Source organism: Hesperophylax consimilis, chromosome 26 (genome assembly GCF_061612785.1).
Source record: "Hesperophylax consimilis isolate HC1 chromosome 26, BYU_Hcon_1.0, whole genome shotgun sequence".
Classification (NCBI taxonomy): Eukaryota; Metazoa; Arthropoda; class Insecta; order Trichoptera; family Limnephilidae; genus Hesperophylax; species Hesperophylax consimilis.
Genome location: NC_142861.1, coordinates 22,147,721 through 22,163,134, shown reverse-complemented (window position 1 = coordinate 22,163,134; position 15,414 = coordinate 22,147,721). Strand labels below are relative to the sequence as shown.

The 15,414-nt window shown below is 36.1% G+C and overlaps 1 protein-coding gene across 1 annotated transcript in view; it reads left to right on the top strand.

The window, feature by feature from the left end:
- LOC149411302 (diacylglycerol kinase eta) overlaps window positions 1–15,414 on the top strand; it is a 608,003-nt gene that overhangs the window by 415,961 nt on the left and 176,628 nt on the right. The gene's annotated exons all lie outside the window — the stretch shown is intronic.

Genomic DNA, 15,414 nt, shown 5'->3' with positions numbered 1-15,414 from the left:
TTTTATTTTCCAAATAGCACTAATTATCTTGAAAATGTATTTATAAGAAGAAACTTTAGTATATTATAAACAGATATGCATGTATTTTACACGAACCTCTTAAAACTTTTAAAAAAATTAACCCGTAAAAAAAATTGTTTTTTCCTCTAATACATCTATTTTAAAACAACAAGAAAAATGGTTGACTTGGGATTGAACCTTCCTACCCAGGAAATGGAGTCAACAACTCTACCAGCATTACCAAATGCCGATTGGGTAGGACCGACATTTTAGAGAAATGTGTATACGTTCGCGTGTGTGATGTGATTGTTACCAAAAGTTGATATATAAACAAAGGAAAGTGGTTATTTTTTCTATTAAAATATTTTGGTAATAACACAATATATGTGCCTTCCTAGCATATTTCATGTCATTGTGTTAATTCCAGCGGTCTAATAAATAATAACATCTGACGGTGAAAACTAATCAAAACCCGTTCAGAATTTTGGCGTTGAATATTCAAAATTTGCAGTAACCAAGTATTAATTAATACCGGCGGTAGATTTTGAATATCTACTGCCTATGGTTACTGACATAAAAAACTTTGTTAAATTTTTTATTAAGTTACATGTTATAAACTTCGTTCTATATTTTTTTTATTGTTTGAGTAAGATTGTTTTTTTTAATGTTAAGCCGTTCTAAGGCCACATTGTAGTTGATTTTATTCACTTTGTGTACCAAAAAATAAAATAAAAATACGGGTAATATGGTGTTATTTCTGGTGTAAGAACACCATTTAGAATCGTAACATTGCTTGAAATTTATTCAGCCATGATTGATGATTAAATCTGAATAGCCAGATACTTCTCCGCTCGTTCTAGCCTCAAAATGAAATCACAGTTTTCACTTGATTTCAAATAATAGATATCTCATTACTGACGATTTCTTCTCCAAATTTATATATAATATGATGTATTATTACTAATTATGTTGTATACGTTATAACTGGGAGTATACAGAGTGGAAGATACTCTCAGTATCGCCCTTGTGTAAGACCACCATTCAGAATTGAAAAGTTGCTTTAAATGGCCTTAACAGTGTTTGGTGACCAGATCTTCATATCCATGTACTCCTCCTCATTCCTCTTCCCCCATCTTCTTCCCCTCTCCGCTAACATCAGCCGCACAACATTCTCAAATTCGAGATCCGTTGCTCCAGAGAGTTCGGACTAGTTGGGACTCTTGTGCGGTATTCACATAAAAAAGTATACTACTTACATTTATATCACATTTACCAAACATGTGATAAAATTATTTTTTTACTTTCTCTCTGCAATTAATATAATACATGTACCTGTAATATTATTAATTATTTATATATAACTACAATAATTTATTGTACACGTAAGTGTGGTATTTAAATCTCATAACATGTAGAAACCTAATGTAAATTCTGTTTTATATGTACTTACCTTATTTCCTTAATATATTTATTTTTATGATGAAAAATGTGCCCCGTACGGGAATGTCATAGTCCGATTGGCTCCATACCTAGTTGGGACGCTTGTGCGGTATTACATAAAAAATAGAATTTTAATTGATTTTGGGAAATAATAACAGTAACAATAATAACTATAATAATATATTAAATAGAGATTCAGATAACTTAGAACGATTAATTAGAACTACGCTAACAAATTTTAATTGCCATAATCCAAATTCGGCTATAGAACGAATTAATTTACCTAGAAATTTAGGAGGTAGAGATATAGTCAAAATAACTTCTTTGAAACCTAATCAGGTAGAAATGCTAAGAACTTTTTTTCACAGGAAAGCTAATAGCTCAGAAATGCACAATATAATTTGCAAGGCAGATAGAACACCTTTAAATTTATACGACGAGAATACAACATTTTTATAAATTCCGACAAGGAATTATTAGATTCCTGGACAAATAAAATTTTACACGCAAAACACTTCAATTATCTCAACCAAACATATGTTGACAAATTATCGTCAAACAAATGGTTGAGTATTGGAGAGTTAAGCGCAGAAATAGAAGGATTTATGCTTGCCATTCTGGATAGAGTCATTAATACTAAATTTATAGGAAGCATATAATCAAAGATACAAATCAAATTGATGATCTGGATGTTCTGTATTAGCGCCGTCCGAGTATACATTTAGGCACAATCAAGTTTTAAAAATAATTCACCAAAGTTTGGTAATTAAACATAACTTGATTGACTGCCGTAATATAGTAACATATTATGAATACAAACCAAATTCATTTTTAGAAAATGAAATTTATAAAATATATTATGATAAAACTATACTAACAGACCGAACGATTAGTCATAATAGATCGGATATAGTTTTACGTGATAAAATTAAAAAAATAACTTATAGTATTGATGTCGCTATTCCAAATTCTTGTAATATTAAAAAATCTGTTTCTGAAAAAATAAGAAAATACGCAGATTTAGGAAATGAGATTAAAAGAATTTGGCATTCTCGGACTATAAAAATATTACCATTTGTTATTTGGGCTACTGGCATTATACCTTGCTCTCTAATTCAAAATTTAGGCGTATTAGATATGTGAAAGAATTTATTTATAAATGTTCAAAAATCAGTCATTTTGAATACGTGTAGGATTACGATTTTTTTAAAATATTTATATTGAGGGATCAGTAGGATTTATAGGTCCAGTTAGGAGTTCTACCGAGCCTAACCCTCTGATATGAAAATATCTGGAGTCGGTGAATTATTTTCCCATTTGATTTCTGGTGGGTTGACGTGTATTGTTGACTTGTATTGTTTTGTATTTATTTTGCTTATAAAATGCACACAATGCGTAATTTTGATTGACTAGATGATCATTTGTGGAAAAGTGTGTAGACGGGTTTAGTTATTCCTGTGGGGAAGATTTAACCCGGTCATAAAGTCGGAAAATAATCATCAAAGTTTGATTTTCAGGAATTAAAAGATTTTATTATCGTCAAGTCATCGATATACACAAAAGATCTTCAGATTCTGCCACTAGTTTCAAATGACTTCATAAATTCATCACAGCCTTTTTATGATAAATAATCTGATTACATTGCTTACTTACGCTGAATCATTTAAATATTGTATAAAAACATGTTTTTGTTCGTCATTGATACACATGTACAACAACGCCTTTGTCTGAGTACTCGACCCAAGTTATAATACTATAAGTGTTTGTATTTTCAGAAGAAGTGTGCTGTTTTGTTTGAGGGTAAGCAATTTCTTTTACATCGTTGAACCACTCATGCACGTACGCACGTACAGTACCTACCTACTGAGAACACAGAGACTGACGAATCAAAAGAAAACAATGTTTACCTATATTTTTAACATTAACTCCACACAGGAGACCATGAAAAAAATAATTTCCCCCGGGGCCCATGTCACCGTTGGGGATGCTGTATGAATGCTATTTTTTAAGGAAATCAAGAAGAGGAAGTTCTGGAAAAAAAGTGTGTTCAGGAGTCACGGACGAATGTATTCATTCCTTCTACTGCGGCACAAGGTGATGGGTCGAGAGAGTCCAGTTGGAGTGGTAAAAAGGGTCTCCTACCCGCCACGCAATTGGAGACATATCCGCTACCGATATCTGAAGAAAAAACCTCACCAAATGAACCCGGCCCCCTGGTAAGACACCAAACGTTGTGACTCACTAGTGGTGACCTACAGTAGAGGGGTTGGTTGTCTAATTTTTTGACGGCCTTTGTGGTCGAGAAGTAACGCTCTCGACTAGCAATGCAGTGGTCATGGGTTCAAATCCCGGCGTTCGCAAGTAAATTATATTTGATTAATTTGTTTTATTTCACAATTTATTAATTAAAAATATAATATGTTATACTTGCGGGACGTTCCGGATTGAAAGATACTCCCGGTTTAAGACCGTTATCCAGAATTGAAACGTCGCTTGAAATGGCTTTAGCCATGTTTGGTGACCAGAGCTGATAGTCAGGTACTTCCCCATCTTCCTTTTCCCCATCCCTTTCCCTTTCCCACTACCTTCAGCCTCATTGGCATGAAACGGTCGGGAGCAGTTGTGACTCTTATACGGTATTCACATAAAAATAAATCGAAATTAATAATGAATGATTCACGGGGCGGTGGTACTCTTACTCACTTCCAAAATAACTGTACTGCTATTGCGGCAATTTCAAATTACTGATAGTTGTTTTAGGATAGGTATGTAGATTTATATTTGAAAATTTGTTTTAATCGGGCATAATAATAATAATTATCAGTTAAAAACCCGCTCCGGGTTTGGTTGGGCTTCGCCCAGTTTAAGTGATACTAACAACAGTTACATTTAATAGGTAGATATTAGGTCATTCACAGAGAGAGGGTGATTATATATTATTAAATCACGGAACAGGAAGGAGTTAATGAATAACAACCAGACGCGGCCCGTGACTGTAATTACCAGCAGTGCATTTCACTTTTAAAATGTACCTAGTCTGTAATTTAGGTGGAGCAAATTAATGAATGGGAACACCTACTGCAATTCATTCTATCTTCTAAGTTATATTTGTAAAATAACTGATTAAATAATACAAAATTATCTTGAAAATAAAGGACACTCAATTCATCGTTGAAAATATAGCGAAACCGTTTGATTTCACCGCGAACGAGTTCCATTGTGTTCATGTTGTTGCGTTAACATTGAACATTAGTATTTCTAAGCGAATCCATTCCAAACGCATTGGATTACGCATGATCAAAGTGATGCAAAATTCACTCGCCGTCAAAGCACTTCGATAATGCACGGATGGGTTATGTATCTGCACTGCTCTAACACGTAATTTGACGTTAAGAGTGTAATCTGTCTCGCTCATGTCACCGTTTCGGCTACTTCGGGCTGTCTCGATACCGCCCGTTGCTGTTTTAGTAGTATGGTAAAAGTTGGTTCTGTGCATATCTGGGTATGCACGACCGCTTGCTCTTGCGCGGGATTTTTTTACTAGAAGATAGCTCAAATAATGACCTGACGGGAATTACGAATTTCTTACATCGATCACTGGGGCACAGATGTCGTTGTAATTTGTTATGTGGAGATTGAAGACAAGCAGTGCAATGCACAAATGCACGTACCGAGGAACCGCCTCTGATAACAACATGCTCAATTTAAGCATAATACGAATGACAGTAGTTTTAATAAATGAAATTTTACGTATTTGTTATGGATTATTTCAAATAAAACACTATTATTGACTACATATCCACAACTGATATTAACTGTTATCGTATCTAATATAATTTGCTCATAGGAGACTTGAAGTGCTTAAATATGTGTTACAACCGTCAATGTCTATAAGTTGAATTAGTTAGATTATATATACACCTTCATCAGGAGAGTAAAATCTATATATAAAGGTAGATTATTACAATATAGCGCCCCTGAGGTGATATCTCACAAAAGCGGCGCTATGCAAATTGTCCAATAAATAAATAAATATAATATTTACATATTATTGTGTACATTTGCATTGATATACAACGGAAATAGATAAAATAATGTAATCTTATTAAACTTTATTTTATCAAAAATCAAATAACTTACATAATAAGTTTATATCACAACCTATAGGGGTTGTAAATAATAAAGTGATGTAAACAAAGTTATTTGTGTTTTAATAAAATAAATAATGCCATCACAAAGTGATTAGCTTCCAGAAGAATTTTTTTTACTAAACGCTTATTAATGGTGAAGTAATTTTGCATAAATATGTGTATTGTTACCTGCTTATTTAAAAATTCTCGTCAGTCATTTGGTTTGTTCTTATACCGCTAGAGGTGCGCTCTGTCAGCCATCTATAGCCCCCGTGCGTATCGGCCATATTCAAGGAACGCGTGATTTTTTATCAATGTCAAACATAATCGTAATTGTGGATAATTTTCATTGTAATGTAATTAATCCAATGGATTACGAACTTTCTAAAACATATTTTCGTCGATATTATCCAAAAATTATATGAGCGCAGAAATGATTTTTTTTTAAATCTCGTATTACATGAGGCGATCCTATTTCAGTTTGAAATCGGGTCTTAATTTCAAAGTCTTATTTTTTTGAATCAGGTCGCCTGCAATCCGAAATGAACCTTACGTTTGGTTAAAATTGAGGGGCAGAGTGGTCAAATTTTGCCTGCAGACCCCCTATTCGGGATTTACCCGAAACATACGATTTGAATTCGACCAATCAGAAGGTCTAGATCGTCCAGACGCTAGGGTAATAATACTATCAGATAATTCAACAAAGTAGCCGCACGTCTAGACGACAATTTTTGAACGACTGATAGCAAAACGATGTACAAAATAAATAACATTGTTTCCTTTGTTTGTTACAATATAATTCCATTCCCAAACAAAATGAATCAACACAAGTTAGTGTAAATCAGTAGTGACTTAGACGTGACCTTTACCCCTTACTGACCTACTTGTAACTTGCTGAGATATCACCGACCGCGTGTATTGTATTGTGTTAACTATTCCGTGACTAAACTTTAGGGTGAGCCGTCAATATATTATGATTTTTTTTTCTTCATTAAATTGTCACCTAATTTATTTTTTTCAATTCAGTGGTATACAGAAAAAAACTTTGAAAGAGGACACATTCGAATTTATTTGTGCACACTGATAGTTTCGAATGTTCGATGTCGTATGGAACACCCGCCCACAGTTCCCTCTAACCCCTAAAATTCTACGTTTAGCAATTCAAATTCTAGTCAATTTAGACTCGCGATTCGATTCTACAATGTTCTTTTTATTTGCTTTTTGTTTCATTCTTCAAGTTCCTAGCAAGAACATATTAAAGTAAAATGACAAATTTTGTTTATAACACTAATTAATTAAAATTATTAACAACTTTCAAAACTAAAGTATACTTTGTATCCTGATGAAGAAACCAAAAGATACTTTGCATCCAGTTGAAGAAATTAAAGGATACTTTGTATAATGATGAAGAAACCAAAGGATACTTTGCACCCTGATGAAGAAATCAAAGGATACTTTTCATTCTGATGAAGAAATCAAAGGATAGTTTGATAATGATGAAGAAACCAAAAGATACTTTGCATACTGATGAAGAAACATGTTGATAATTTTTACTAAACAATGTTTGTTTTTTATTTTATTATTTTGACGCCACACATCGGTCTTGCTATTATTAAAAAAAAAAACATTAAATTTTTTTTTATCCTTGCAGTATTTATACACATGCAAGGATACCTTTAAAGTACTAACTTACACGTGACCTCTGCCGCTTGCAGAGATATCGCCGAGCGAGCGTGTTGTGTTTTGTAAGGAACATCGCTACTAATCATTAGGATAGGTTGTCGATGTAAGGAAGATTTTTTTAGATATCGTTCGAAATGCACGAATCGGAAATTACAACAAAATTAAAAATTGTGTGGCGATCATAGATATCCAAATTGATAGACTTGCTCTAACATAGAATCCCGGAATCATTTCGACGAGCTGGAACATATTTTTGCCACCAAGACAGTTCAAGAAGACTTCGAATAAACTACGACATCAGTCGTACGTTGACCGCCGAAAAGCACACATTGAAATAACCGGACCCTGCCCTGAAAAGTCTCACAAAATAGACTGCGCTGTACCTTATTTAAGCGAACTTTACATTTATGGACCCTGCGTAGAAAAGTAAAGTTCGCTTAAATAAGGTACAGCGCAGTCTATTTTGTGAGACTTTTTAGCGCAGGGTCTGAATGTTCGTTTTTAACTGAACCATACATAGATCGGTTTGCGTGTCCAAGTAAAAATGAGTTTGGTACATGCATAATAATACATTTTTTAAAGTGTCTGGCCAAATAGTATGACAAAATATGTGATCTTTGAAATAAGCCTAAACTTTTGTTTACCCGATTTGGGATTTTTAGTTAAGTTTTAGCGCGCTATTGTAAAAGGACAAGTATTTCAAATGCAGATTTTATTTTAGAGGAATAAATAGTAATACTGTAAGGCGAGTTGCCTGTACACTGTCAGATTCAGTTATTGACAAATAATAGAAAAGAAGACGGTTACTGCCCCTCTTCACTCCTCGTCAGAGACCGGCTGTCTATCAAATTGGAAGTCTATAGTGGCGGTACATCCTCGCTGCCTACCCCTGCAGCGAAATGATGTTTAAATAGTTAGTTTGGTTACAATCTAAATAGTCGTATGCAGCTTTTCGTGTATAATTGGGAACGATGTCAAAAAAAAAACTTAATCCATTGAAGGCCCACCCTACTTACTACTTAGTATACGTGGCACTGAGTGTGACTGGTCCCGGATATATCCGGCGGAAGGCTGCGCCGGTTCCGGTTTCCGGCTGAGATAAGGCGTCGCTAACGAGGTTGCGGCAGCCAGGATGAAAACTAATTCTATAGATCCTTGTTAGTGTTATTACAGAGATTTTATGGGGAACAATTCAAATTGATAGATGATTCGAACACATTGGCAGGCTGGTCATTTGCTGGGTGCCTTATGTTAGAAAAGGTGGTTCCGTAATAAAGCAGAACTGCTCAGTTCTGGATTTTAAACTTTACATACCTACGTAAATCATAATAATTTTCATTGGCTTATTGTGTTCAAAATAGAAATCATTCATGACATGATCTCATACATCAAATGCGTTGCAGTCATTTTATTAACCGACAATATGATGAAAGCGTTTTGAATTTGAATAGAAACGGTATTCAATGTACTGCACGAAGTGTAAATAAAAGAAAAAATAACGAAAAGAAATTAAGACTATGGAAAAACAGGAGACTCATTCCAGTTGCTCGCAAATATGCATCTTGCACACGTTTGAAAATTTTGTTATTGTTATTTTATGAAATATTCTTCAAGTACGTGTACCATGGTTTTACTGTTCATTGGGTAATGAATTACAGAGAGCACCATGGTACGTGTCTTAATTACTAGATTTGTAATAGGCTGAGTGAGTAATTAACACCTAGTAGCTTTTTTGGGAGATATGTCTCCCAGCCTGACGCGGACTCTTAAAAGTTTTGCTATGTCATTTTGTATTACAGCGCTGTGAAAGGACTGACAACATCGCATTTCGGAATGACGTATGCGCCATGCACGTCATTTTTCCCGTGTAAACACAGTTTCGCGTTGTTATTTATGATGTGTGATACAATTCATGTTTAGTTCATAATTTCTGGACCAATTATTATATTAGTATAAATCAATACGTTTACTTTTATATGGCTTAGTTTTCGTCAGTTTAAATCCGTTAATAATATCATACTAGCAGTTAAAAACCCGCTCCCCGGGTTTTTTGCTGGTAGGCCCTGCGGTCGACATTTGATTTGGCTTCGCCCAGTTTAAGTGATACTAACAATAGTTACATTTAATAGGTAGATATTAGGTCATTCGCAGAGAGAGGGTGAGTATATATTGTTAAAACACGGAACAGGAAGGAGTTAATGAATATTAAAATGTTCAATTTAGGCATAATAAGAATGACAGTTGTTCGGATAAAACTTTACCTTTCCCGAATAATTGCCTAAATGTAAATTAATATAGGTAAATATTCGGAATCGCTGGACACAAAAAATTTCCCAAATGCATTCAGATTCCTTTTATATTAATTAAGGTAAATCGGAAGGTTTTATTTAAAAATATTTCGTATTATCCGTGTCCAGAGATTCCGAATAATTACGTTAATATATATCATATAAATATACATACCTGGCAAAATGATTGCTTTACTATACATATAAGTAAATGTCAGATTTGTTGGCTAATTTTACAATCAAGGAAGCGTTTCTAGCTTCCGATTGTGTTTCATGTTATTTTATTGGGTTGGCAGTGCCTATACTTCCTACAAACACACGTGTATTATGCGTGAACTGCATATCGGTGTTCTGTCAAAATGGTGCGAAATTATTATTTACGTAAATAATATTAAATATCAATATTTTTCAAAATCGTAAATGCAAGGGTTGTTGTTTATTTTCGTAAAGTTGAATAAAATGTTTGTTTTATTTTTAAATGCGTATTAAAACGGTTTTTTTTGTAAATTATTACCGTTGTTTGAACAAATGAAATTATACGTATTTGTATATCGCTCTTATACGCTCTGTCGGCCAATAGGGAAACTACTCCAGCGGCCGGTAAAGGAGGGATTGACATTTTCAAGGAACCTTAGAATGTTTGATTCTTGACAAATGTCAAATATATAAAACGTAATTGTTGATAATTTCTACTGTAATGTAATTAATCCGATGGATTTAATTTTCTAAAAGATATTTTGTTCGATATTATGCAAAAATTATATGAGCAGAAACGATGCTTTTGAAGAAATCTTGTATTACATGAGGCGATCCTATTTCAGTATGAAATCGGGTCTTAATTTTCAAGTTAGCGGAATTTACCAGAAACTTACGATTTGAATACGACCAATCAGAGGGCCGATACCGTCCAGACGCTAGCGTAATGAAACATATATAGATTGATTGTTAATACAGTTTCACGTCACGGAATATTATTTGTGCCGTTAAAAGCCAATTATATGCGCATATTATTTTTAATTGTCTTTTACCACGTGAATTTAATATAACTTCCATGAAAATAATGTTTTTTTAATAACATAATGCCTTATGTATATGTATGTAAATAAAAAATTGTAATAATCTACGTTTATATTGTGCAAAAAAAAATCTGAAGTTTGCTGATTGTTTAGTTATCCTGTGGGAATTATTATTATTTTTCTTTTCGTGAAAACGTGTTCCGACATCATGATCATATATTTGTAATTTACTGAAAGTTTACCAGGAAACCTGTTTATTCATCCGTTAAGGTATCCTGTTGTTCCAGATTACCAATAATTTTAAGAGATTCCTTATAAATTAGCAATACTATCTGTACGAAACAATATACTGTCCGTACAATAACTGTAGATACGAAGGTAGCTGGGTACACTTTTTAGCGTTTTCAGTCTTGGTAGATGTTGTAGAGCCTTTGTGGTGGAGTTTAATGCCACGATCAGAGAGGAATTTATTCCAGATCTGAACTGACGAAAGGAATTTATTACTGGCAAAAAACTGAATTTACTACTGAATAAAACACTTGAAAATATTTCTTGAGACTTTGGAGACTTGGAGATGGTTTCTTCAGGAGAGAGGATTCTCTTTCAGAGGTAGTTGTTGAACTGACTTTGTATGGAATTCGGTTCTCTATTTATAGAACGTTTTCAAATCGAACCCTCTCGGAGGTGTTCTATCCTCTTTCGTGAGGAGTAAAGTGGTTAGGTATTTTTCCTCTCTGCAATTATCTTGTTGAGAGGAAAGTTATATTTTAATATGATACCTTTCACCAAGTCAGTTCAATCTACCAAAACCATCTCCCGCAGTCCCGTTTATTTATTTTATAAATAATTATACAAGTTTTCATATTGGGTTTGAAGTTAAATATCTTTGGTTTGAACATTTCCCAAAGGGTAACAAATATAGTTTGATATAATTATTCATGCAAATATATTAGTATATAATCATTTCTTGATGTTGATATTCATTTCGTAGTTATATCTTGCATCTTTTTCCCGTAAATCCAGTCTGATGATATCACAATTAATCACATTTGAATCTGTTATCAGTGTTTGATAAGAAAGTCAAGGTGATATGCCGGGCTGTGATTGGTTGGAGACGGCGGCCATCATGGAATTCCATCCGGGGAGTAGTGGAGGGGGTCCTACGTAAATACTGGGTAGCCCTCCTAGCCGTGGTCACTTCATGGGTTGGTGTGTCCGAGGGAGGTGCTGGATGATTATTTTCAGATGTTTTTCAGGTTCTGCTATTATATTCCTATGTAATTATCTTGATTAATCACATATAATACATAATTTGATTGAGTTATTTTGATGTAAAGTTTTCCAAATGTGTCGGCGACACGGTATCGAGCGGTTTCGGGGTTGAAGTGTTGGCGTAGGATAGAGGATAGAGAGAGAGATATGATGATAGATGAGAGGACTTGCGTAGCTTGTGGATTTTGCGCAGTTTGAGGATTTTTCGTGGCTTGCAATATAGCCACAAAACTGCTTCCGTCTGGCTTGTGTTCACACGGCCAGGCCCCAACACCTTACAGCCGGCCGGAGAAATTCAGCCGGCCTGGAGCAGGCGCACGCGCCCCAACTCCCCTTTTCAAGGCAATCTTCGCAATTCACATACGTCGTCCCAACTGCCTTTCTCAAGGCATTCTGCAAATTACTCAACTAATACAAATTTTTCTCATTTCAGAATAAAATAACTCAAAAATGCCTTTCCACCGCACGCCAAGAGGAAAAGCGACATTTAAGCGCAACAAGCCCCTGTCCATGGACTTCCCGGAGGGGGCCACTGGCTGGAGACTCAATCCAGATACGCACGAGAGGGAATTCGTGTTTGGATCCTCGCAGAACGGCTCCGGCTCGGCAACCGGATCACCAAGAGCCTCATCACCCATGGTAGAGGAATGGACGAGGGCTACGGCTTTAAAGCGCCCCCATTCCCCCCCAAAGCCCATTTTTCGCGTGGTTCACGAGAACAAATATGAACCCTTACATCAAGTAAGAGAACCAGCCCAGGATATCCCGTCGCCACCGACGAAGAAACGCCCGACGCCACCAGGACCAATGGCGTCCACCAGCAGAGACCAGGCGCCCGCCAGACAAAGATCAACGACTACTGCGACTCTTGGGAAGAGTACTCGAGTCCCGCCCGTAATCATGGCCATAGGGTCAATGACGCACGGCGACATCACAAAAGAAGTACAGAGGCACATTGGAAGTGCCAACTTCAACTTCAGGTATGCCAAAGGAGGCAAAATCAGCGTTGTGGTGAGCTCAGTAGAAGCCCACAAAAAACTGACAGCAGCCCTACGTGGAGAGGAGAAACCGTTCCACACCTACACCACAGAAGCGGATTAATTGAAGAAAACCGTCATCAGAGGACTCCCGAAGTTGTCACCAGAGGAGATAATGCAAGACTTTGAGGATCGAGGCTTCCCGGCAAGGACTGTGGTCAAGATGACCACCCCGGGAACAGAATACCCGCTTTACCTGGCACACTTTGGCCAGGAAACAAACATGGGCCACCTGAGAGCCGCAGTGGTCTACCTGTGCCACTGCAGGATTACTTTGAGGAAGTATAGAAGCAACCACCTCCAACACGGAACACAGTGCCACAGATGCCAAAATTTCGGACATGGGTCCAGAAATTGCGCACACGTTGCCCGCTGCGTCAAATGCGAAGGCAGTCACGCCACACCGGAGTGCCCCAAAACCGATCGAGAAGAGCCGGCCGTCTGCTGCAATTGCGGCGGAGCCCATCCCGCAAACTACGGCAATGCCCCAACAGGGTGGCATACGTAGCTGCTCTCCAGCGCAGACAGGAGCAATCCAACGCCCAGAGGCGCAAAGAGGCAGAGCCCCGGGCACAGAGACCCGCGGCCCGAGTTGACGGCCGATCCTGGGCGGACGTAGCGGGCCGAAGCAACCACCAGCAACAGGCTCCTGAACAACAGGAACCACCAAGAACCACACCGGAACAACGCCAAGCGCCAAACACCGGATCCTCTGATGACGAGGACATAATGATCCTACTGCGAGGCCTCATCAGGGTACGCGAAAAACTGGCCTCCTGCTCATCAAAGACAGAGAAACTGATTATCCTAATGGAGCTCCTCAAGGAGATCACACCGTGAAGCTCCATGAGAAAAATAACAGCGATGACGAAGAAATAGTATCCTTTTTTAATATAACAAAATGTGTTTTTTCTCCCACACTAATTCTCTCATAAACTTTTTTGCAGGACCACCGAAGCGAAAAGGACGCAGCCAAAACATGAAAAAATGAAATACTTAAATTCAGTAAATCACAAAGTCAAACAGCGTAAAAAGTTCAGAACTTATTGTTTTTTATTTCTTGTCATTTGTATGAGGTTTTTTATCCAGTTAAGAATTTTTCCTCATTAAACTTATTAATGTAACATAAATTCAATCAATTAAATACAACCATCAGATGGTGATAGTAATAAGGCTAATCAGCCGCGTACTAGTTAGTTAGAAACATGAAGGGTATTGTTATAAGCCCTAGCTAGTTAGAGGATTACGAAAGAATCCATAAAATCAAAAAAAAAAAAAAAATTTTGGCGTAAATATGAATTCTCTTGAAATATTCTGGAGGTCTGGATACGTATGATACACTATCTTTTTCATACCGTGCAGGGTATGATTTACAGGACAATTGGAGTAGAATCTATTCTCCGCAACGAAGTCATGACTTAAGAATAAGATTTTTTTTCCATTATTTCTGGCTTTCACCCTTCAAGGGTGTTCTTGGCCATCATTTAAAATTATTGAGAAATGAAAGGTGAATTTAAATATTAATTTTATTTAAATAGACAAATTTCAAAATTATAATGAAAATTGGAGTCGAGTTCAGACTTAGAAGAGATGAGATGTTGAATGGGGGGGAGGCAATTTTATTTTTTAATAAAATTATTCAAGAAATAAATTTTACTCTGGGAAATGGTGTATAAATTTATTACCGCATTATTTTCCCTAACTGTCTTAAAGTAATAAAGATACATAGGTGTGCTACGAATGTATTAGATCATAAATTCGTGCATACACTTCCGTTTTATTGCCTGTAAATATTCGCTTTTAACTTCCTACCCTAGTATAGTTCTTTATCATATCGCTAAAGGTTTCATTGGGCGATGATGTCAAATCACTGAAATGGAAAACCCTAGATAAACCGTAAGCTCTCGAATTAAACTAGAACCATTGAAAAGTGCAACGGAAACGGGTGATAAGCTGGCGCATGCGCGAACGTAGATTTAAAGATTGCGACTGGCCTATATTATGTTGATCATAGATCTGTAATTTGTACAATGAAATGATAATTTTTACGTTTTTTCAAAGTGAATAACGCACACTGCTCCCAACCGTCTGGATCCAGTGAGACTATTACACCCGAGCATTGAGAAGAGGAAGGCGGGGAAGAACCTTGCTATTCAGATCTGGTCACCAAACATGGCCAAAGCTATTTAAAGCAACGTTTCAATTATATTAGTATTTTTCTTTTATAATGATTCTGAATGGTGTTCTTACATCAGGGCGATACTGAGAGTATTTTCCACTATGGAACGTGCCGAAAATTTACCATATATTATTTTTAATGAGTAAATTGTGAAATAACACAAATCGAGCGAACCAAATTTACCTGTGCTTGCTAGTCAATACCCCTTGACCAAGCAGACCGTCAAAATTTATAATGATAAATTAGTATTATTTCACGATTTATTAATTTAACATAATATATTATTTTGTATTTGCAGCACTTTCGAGAGTGTAAATTACTTTTAGTATCTGATCAGTAATGAATCTAATGAATTAGTTTCAAATCACA